Source organism: Lathyrus oleraceus, chromosome 1 (assembly GCF_024323335.1).
Source record: "Lathyrus oleraceus cultivar Zhongwan6 chromosome 1, CAAS_Psat_ZW6_1.0, whole genome shotgun sequence".
Classification (NCBI taxonomy): Eukaryota; Viridiplantae; Streptophyta; class Magnoliopsida; order Fabales; family Fabaceae; genus Lathyrus; species Lathyrus oleraceus.
The window spans coordinates 353,664,729-353,672,930 of record NC_066579.1 but is presented as its reverse complement, the minus strand read 5'-3'; positions in this window follow the sequence as shown (position 1 = coordinate 353,672,930).

The window sequence follows — 8,202 nt, the reverse complement described above, 5'->3', positions numbered from 1 at the left end:
AGGTACTTACCATATATTGTTATATGTTTTTTTTGTTAACTATTTGTTGACCATATATTGTTATAATATTACTTATAATAACACACTCCATGTGTATGTTTTTTAGAGATCCTTTCACATCGATGAAAGCCGGCAAAAATATTGTATTCAATTGGCCGGAAAAAGACTCCGAGGATTTCGATCCTTTTTGTCCAACAAATTTCTCAAGGATGAGGAAGGAAAATTTGTTGAAGCAGAACGGCCAATGAAGTATGCGGAGATTATTTCAGCCGAAGAATGGGATAACTTTGTCGCCAAACGAAGAAACGAAAAATTCCATGTAATGTCTATTAATTATGGTATTATACAATTGTTAAGTTACTTGGTTCTGATATGCCTTAAACTTTTTTATCCAGGAAGTAAGCGACAAAAATCGGAAAAGGGCATCAAAACCCGCGTATCCGTACAAAAAAGGGCGTACGGGATATGCACGGTTACAACAAAGAATTGTGAGTATATTCAAATGCTATGAGCTTATACATTGTCACAATATGTTATAATTGATGATCTTATAATCTGATTCAATGTGTAGCTAGCCGAGGAGAAAAGTGACGCAACATCTCTTCCGGAGCACATATTGTGGAAGGCTGCTCGGGTTGGGAAGGATGGGGCTGTCATTGAAGCGGTTCAAAATGTTTATGACGAATGTGTAAGTATATATAACATTATTTTTTTAATTATATCGAAAATTTTGTTAGACATATAATTCATTTTTAATCTCCTCTAATAATATTTCAGGAGACTTTATCCCAAACCTTACCTTCAACCGAGGTCCAGGATTGCAGGAGCCTACTTACTCGAGTACTAAATGTTCCTGAGTATTCCGGTCGTGTGAGGGGTAAGGGTTTTGGTGTGACTCCGTCGTCATTTTATAAAAAACCAAAAACAAAAAATGCTACCAACAAAGAGGTGATGGAGACCTTGGCGGAGTTAAGGGCACAAGTACTCGAACTGCAAAAGGAGAATGCAAGGTATAGAGAGGAAAGGCGTTGTTCCGAGGCAAACGATACTAGTGACCGAGCTAGTATCAATTGTCAACCGAAATTTCCCGAGATAATTATATATGTTATTATGAAATTAAAATAGCACTTTTTTACTTGACACATATACACGTTAACAATAACATATTTATTATTGGTTTAGGGCATTACACCTTGTCAGTTGTATCTATCGTCACCAACTTATCGCATAGTTGGCAAGGGAAAAGTGCACAACACTTCGGGTGTGTTACTTCACCATAATCCCCTCCCGGTGGGATATATGAAAGTTTCGGTTGACCTTGTATTAGATACGGACGCGCTTCTACCATTACCTGACGTTGTTTCAGAGACAACGTTGATGCGAGATGCAGTCGGATCTTTTGTTGGATGGCCGTCAGATCTAATTTTCCCAGATGCCGAGGTATATATGTTCTAAATGATTATGAATATTTAGTATTCACATTTCAATTCAGCTACAATTATGATATTTAATCAATCCTTATTACATGGTAATGTTAGACTCCTACAAGACCCACACATAAAGCTGGTAAAGGGATTTCAAGACGCATCGAGTCGGTTGCATCTCAAAAAGAGGTACAAAAACAAAGCTGGTAAGGATATTCCAACGAAGTCCGGGACAAAAACAAATCATAAATCTCAAAAAGAGGTACAAATATATATACCCATTGAATTATATACACAACGATTCTGTTGCATCACAAAAAGTCATGATTTAATTTATATTTTTAGGTTCCTGGTCAAATGTTGGACAAAGCTAGTAAGGAAATTCCAACGACGTCCGGGACAAAATCTCAAATTATGATGCGTCTTGAGAAAATGGTGGAAGAGTCAGATATTATGCACGGCGCCATCCGTAGTGTAGATATGGATGAAGGTGTTTTCGGAATTGCTCATTCCGAATTAATTGCAAAGGAGGACATGCAACAACTTTTTGAACACGACGAATTGGGCATCGCTGTCATTCATACATACATATGGTACTCCGATCAATCTATTATTTACTTAGTTGAACAATTTATTTAAACATTTCAATGAGTAGTCTAATGTTTATTATGTTTCTATTTAAGGTATATGTATGACACATTGATGCGGGGAACTGAATTGTGTAACCGATTCAATTTTATTGCTGCTTCCCGTGTCAACACAACGTTTATAACGAAAAATCCAACATCCGTAATAAATGAACTAGTCGATAGATTCATGGTGGCCGGCAATAATACTACACCCAGTTTGTATTTTTTACCGTTTAATTCTGGCAACGGGTTAGATTTTCTTTCTAATAATTTCATTCTAATCTATGTATATCTTTTACGTAGAAAATTTTCATGCATCTAAATTTTTGTTTTATTTTACAGTGGTAACTGGGTGTTGGTTGCTATGGATCTTTCGAGACTAATGGTGTATTATCTCGATTCGTTACCGGGTGATTGGAGTAAATATCCGAGTATGAAGAAGACGGTTGACGCGTAAGTGAAATTCCCCTAAATATTCGTGTGTATTTGTATATTTAATTATGTCTGTCAGATTGATCTCAATATACGTTTTTATTTTGTTAGGGCAATACTAAAATTTAGATCGAAAAAGAATTATCGTAATAGGAAGGACATTACTTGGGTCAGAGTTCAGGTATATATTAAGTTTCTTATTTTTGCTTATAATAGTGTTTGTAAGAAATTAATTATATATATATATATATATATATATATATATATATATATATATATATATATATATATATATATATATATATATATATATATATATATATATATATATATATATATATATATATATATATATATATATATATATTGTTTGTTTTTCTGTGTAGTGTCCTCAGCAAAACAATTCGATCGATTGCGAATTTTTTGTATTGAGATTTATGAGAGATATCATTGCGTTGAATCGTATAGACATCCAAAAAATGGTATGGAATAATAACTTAGGGTTTATTTTAATATTATCGGATATGTTTTACTAAATCATGAATATGTTTTATTCTCTTAATTGTAGTACTTTGACGAATACAAATCTTACTCAAGAGCTCATTTGGATGAAATGAAGGATGAATTGTGTCAATTCATTATTGATCATAGAATCATATAGGTTGTAGTTGTTGTACATATATGTATGGAATGTTGTTGTACATGCATGAATATCAATATGTTAATGATGTATATATGGAGGATTAATGTTGTATATAAATGGATTCATGTTGTATATATCAATGGATTAATGGTGTATAACATTGGATTAAAGGATGAAATCAATATGAATTTTACACTTTTGCAGCATGCGAACAGGTTTCCAATTAAATACCCACTGTTTTTCAAACAATTTTTTTTAAAATAACTAACACTTTAGAGGGCGCTTTCTGTAGGAAGCGCCCTCTAAACACTTTACATTGACAACTTTAGAGGGCGCTTTGTCTAGAAAGCGCCCTCTAAGGTGGCCCTTTATGAACCACTCCAGAGGGCGCTTTTTTCTGAAAGCGCACTATAATGTGGCCCTTAAAGGGCCACTTTAGAGAGCGCTTTCTCCAGGAAAATAAAGCGCTGTCTTTACCTATGCCAGCGCCACTTTAGAGGGCGCTTAAAAGCGCTGTTATAGGCCAAAATAAGCGCCCTCTTTTCCCTTATTTGGCGTAGTGCTTATGTAGAAGTCACAACTATCTGAGGCCAGTCAATAATAATATTTTTGTTAATACACGCTAGAGAAATGATATGTAAATCATTCTACTAAAGCTATTACACACAAAAAAAGAAAATAGAATTGGTCAAGCACAAGGGCTAGGAGAGTGGTCCATTACATCAATCCATACTTCATAGTACTTAGGGTAAACTTATACATCAATCCAAAGTACACTAAATGATCCATGACCAATTGAGAGGTAGATTGAAAATGGTGAAAGTTCATCAAGCACCAATCCATACCTCATGAACAAGATACACACAAACCATCTAATTGATCAAGAAGAAAAGAAAGAGACGAAGAAGAAGGGGACAAGAGAGGTCTCACACAAATTGGATCAAATGTTTGATCAAGTCATCATCAAAATCAATCATCTATTTTGGTGGATAAGCGTTTTCACCCCATCAACACTCAAAATCCATTGAGTTTGATGAGACCTATGATCAAAACAACCATTATCGATGGCCAACTGAAGTCAACAAAGGTCAGAAAAATATAAAATGCAATAAAAATACATCAAAAACATTTTAAAAATGAATTTTAAAAGGGAAATAAAATAGAAAATCCATAAAGTCCTTCAAAATACCAAATAAATGACCAAGAAAATTATGGAAGGTTGGAAATGAAATAAGAAGCATATAATAAATTTTTTAAAATTTCAAAATGCATAAAAGTATTTTTAAACCAATTAAAACAAAGGATAAAATAGAAAATTCAAGAAAAATAGAAAATCAAGAAAATAAAATTTTGAAAAATAAAAATCAGATGAAGAAAAATAAAAGAGAATTTTAGAAATTATTTTGGTACTTTTTGGATGTAAAATGAATTTTCTATGAATTTTAAAATAAAATGCAATTTAAAATAAAAAATAAATTGAACAAGCTGGAATTCAGAGAAGATCGAAGGTGCTAATGAAATCAAGAAACTAGATTGAAACAAGCTGGAATTCAAAACACGATAATTGAATTTTTCTGGAAAATTTCAGATTGAAACAGGGATTTATTGGCTCTCAAAAGCTTGGAAATGAATGTAGTAGCTTCCTCTATTTATAGGGATTGTGTTTGGATCCAAATACATGTGGAATCGAGCTTAAATCGTGCAAAACAAATTTGATTAGAAAGTCTGAAAAGAGTGATTTGCAATTCATCAAAACTCAGCCAAATCATGCGTTTCAAGGATCAATTAATTTCAGGAGACTTGGTTAAACATGTTTAGGTCCAAAACGCGTTCTAATTTGGCTTGTAATTGATAATTAGTGAAGTTCAAATTCGGGCCATGGTGATTTCTTCAGTTTTAAGTCACCATGTTCAACTCAATGAGGCATCTTGCTCAGAAGGCTTTTTGATCCCATTCTTCTTGCAATGTGTTAACTTCATAACGAAGATTATGATGTGCTAAGAAAGGTTGCATTTGGATGCTTGAGCAAAAAGTTTGGCATGTTGAAGTTGGCACGAAAAACTGGTCATGTAACTTAGAAAATTCTAAGTATCAAATGGCTGAAAATAACCTGTAATGTCTCAATGAAGTCCATGGTTGTCCAAGCATATTTTGACTTTGATCCTTGAAGACAAATTGTAGAGTGTATCACATATGATATTGTGAAAAAAATAATCATCCTTAAATGTTAAGAATTGAAGAAGTTATATACCTTGAAATTTGAGAAAAAGTCACTTGAAAATAAGTCAAATTTCACTAAGTCCACAAATGACCTATAATGTCTCCAAGCGTTTGATGATCCTCCAAGAATAATTGGATCTTGTCATGTAAATATAAGTTGTAGAGGATATTGAGAAGAGTCATATTAAAAAATAATCACTCAAAAATATTGAGAATTGTAGGAGTTGTGATCCTTGCAACTTTGAATTCAAATGTTGACTTTTTGGTCAAACCTCTTGGAATAAACTTGTGCACTTGGAATTTTCTTGCATTTCAAAGCACATGGATGATCATATGAACTCAAAACAAGATGTCCTTGAATGTATCTTTATTAAATTGCTCAAAGTTTGATGTAACTTATTGAAGAAGGCATGGAAATTTACACATGAACCTTTAACTTTTCTTGAGAAGTAAGCCACAAGACTTTGAGATGCTCTTGATCCAAATGAGATTGAAAGGTGCTTGGGAACCTTAGAAATCATGCTTGAGAGATAAACCCCTTGAGAAGCAATGGTTGACCACACTTTGTTGAGGAATCAAAATAAACCCTAGCTGAGGAGCCATGCTTGAAGCCCTACCTTGCATAATAGACTTAAAGAAAACAAAACATATTTTTGAAATTTTAATTAGTAGTTAGATAAGTAATGAACATATAAAGACAAAAGGTAAAACACTAACAAAGAGGTTCTTGATGATCCCTGCAAAAGGAAAACCCCAAAGATAAGAGGGAGAGTACCAAGAGGTGATCTTGTTTGTATGCAAGGATGCAAATGATATGTGGGATCTTAGGGTTAAAAATTAGGGTATGACACTGTGAAAAATCTCAAGTTGTTGTGAAAGGTTATTTGGTTTGATCCTCTAAAAAACTTAAGATTTTTTTAACTAGAAATCTAAAGAGAAAACTATTGGGGACTGAAGTAGGGTAAGTGGTTTAGACCGAACCATAATAATTCTCTGGTGCAGACTTTCTATCGTTTATCTATTATATTTTTTTCCAGTTATTTGTTTTACTTTACTGCTTATTTCTTATTCCCGTCTCTTGTCTATTATTGTACTTCCTCTTATATGCCTTCTTTTATCATCTTAAATAAATGATTTCAAAATCGAAAGTTTTATAAACTGTTTTTTGGGAATTTCGAATATTAGAATTCACCCATCTCTTTTGTTTGGAGTCACTTGGTGAAGAATCTCCCAAGAGCCAACCTTTATAAATTTGAGACTATTTTCTCTTGTTTTAATTTTAGATTTTCCATCCTCAACAAGGTCTTTTTGTGAACTCTTCCTATTTGAGTCATCGTTTACTGTTCTGGAAGAAGATTTCTCAACTTGATTGCTCACAATTTTCCCATTGATAATGGGCTTGTTCGCTGCATTACCTTTCATTGTCACATCAGACTCTTTTCTTACTAGTTCACCCTTATTTAGGAATCCAACCACTTATTTAAGTCGGTCTTGCACCACATCGCATCCTAGCTCAAGATCACCCCTAGAGAACCTCCATAAAATCCATCGTTCGCACAATTTATTTGGCAATATCTTTGGGTTGCATCTCTGGTACAACGATCAGGAGGGTCTAGCTTTACCTATTATCTTGAGTAAAGACATCATATCGAGTAAAATAATAGTATTTTAAAAATGAAACAACACATATCAGTTAGAAGAAAAATAACTTCGTAGAAAAATGAAGTAACAAAGTTCACAATGAGATCCTTGCTCATAAAAAAATATATTTTCTCTGGGCATGGATTGTCTCCCGTGAGCTTTTAATGGGAGAGGTTCCAGTGGAACACATCACCATTCATTTATCTTTTAATTATTTTTTTAATATGTACTAGAGAAAAATCATTGGTTGAGATTTCACTATTTTTTTTAATCGGAGACAATCTATTCCCGTTTTCTCTCCGCCTCAATTATCATACGGTTTTTAATATAACATTTTTATTCTTGGGAGGATCAATGCCTTAAGATCTCGCCTCTTTAACTCTCCCAATATCATTCTAGAATTTTGCGAGGTCTTTCTTCAAAAATGCCTCTACATTAGACAAATTAGTGCCATTGTATATGTACTTCCCCAGACTCATTAGGAAACGATTCAGCCTCAAAAAAATTGGGAATCTATCTTTTCGCGATGGAGATGGAGTATGAGTACGGAGTAGGAAAGAAGAGTACTTATAAGAACACACAACATCACCATAGGCCCTTTTGAAATCTCGTAGAACTCCTGTGAGCGATAGGATAAACGGTTGCAGGAAATTAATATCTATCTTTGAATCCTTTTGATGTTGTCCATATATACGTCAAACATCTTCTGATATTTTCTAAAAGCGATACAATCTTGGGGGATATCAGGGTTATCATACATTCTCAAAATATGAATCAAATGAAAGAAGAGCCTCAATGTCGGAACACCATTTTTGTATTCACACCAATGTTGAATTTTTTTATATAGGCCCAAGTCATAGGGTGTAGCAGTGAAGGGGAAGTCCACAAATGGTTAAGAACTACAACTATGAAATCATTGAAGGGAAATATCCATTGTCTATCTAGGGATATTTATCAACATGCTTAAGTAGACTAACAGTCAGTGGCGCCTCCTCCCTACGTTCTTATCAATGTCAACAAATAAAAATTCCTACTATGACTATTAGATCTTGATTTTTATTCGAACAACCACCTAATCTCACCCTCAACAACTTCATGGTTGAAGAAAATATTTATACACCTAGCAACACTTTCTGAAGCCATACTCCTCTGTAAAATTCCCCACAGGTGTCGGAGGAGAAAGCGAAATTTCACCGAAGGTAAACCCAACAAC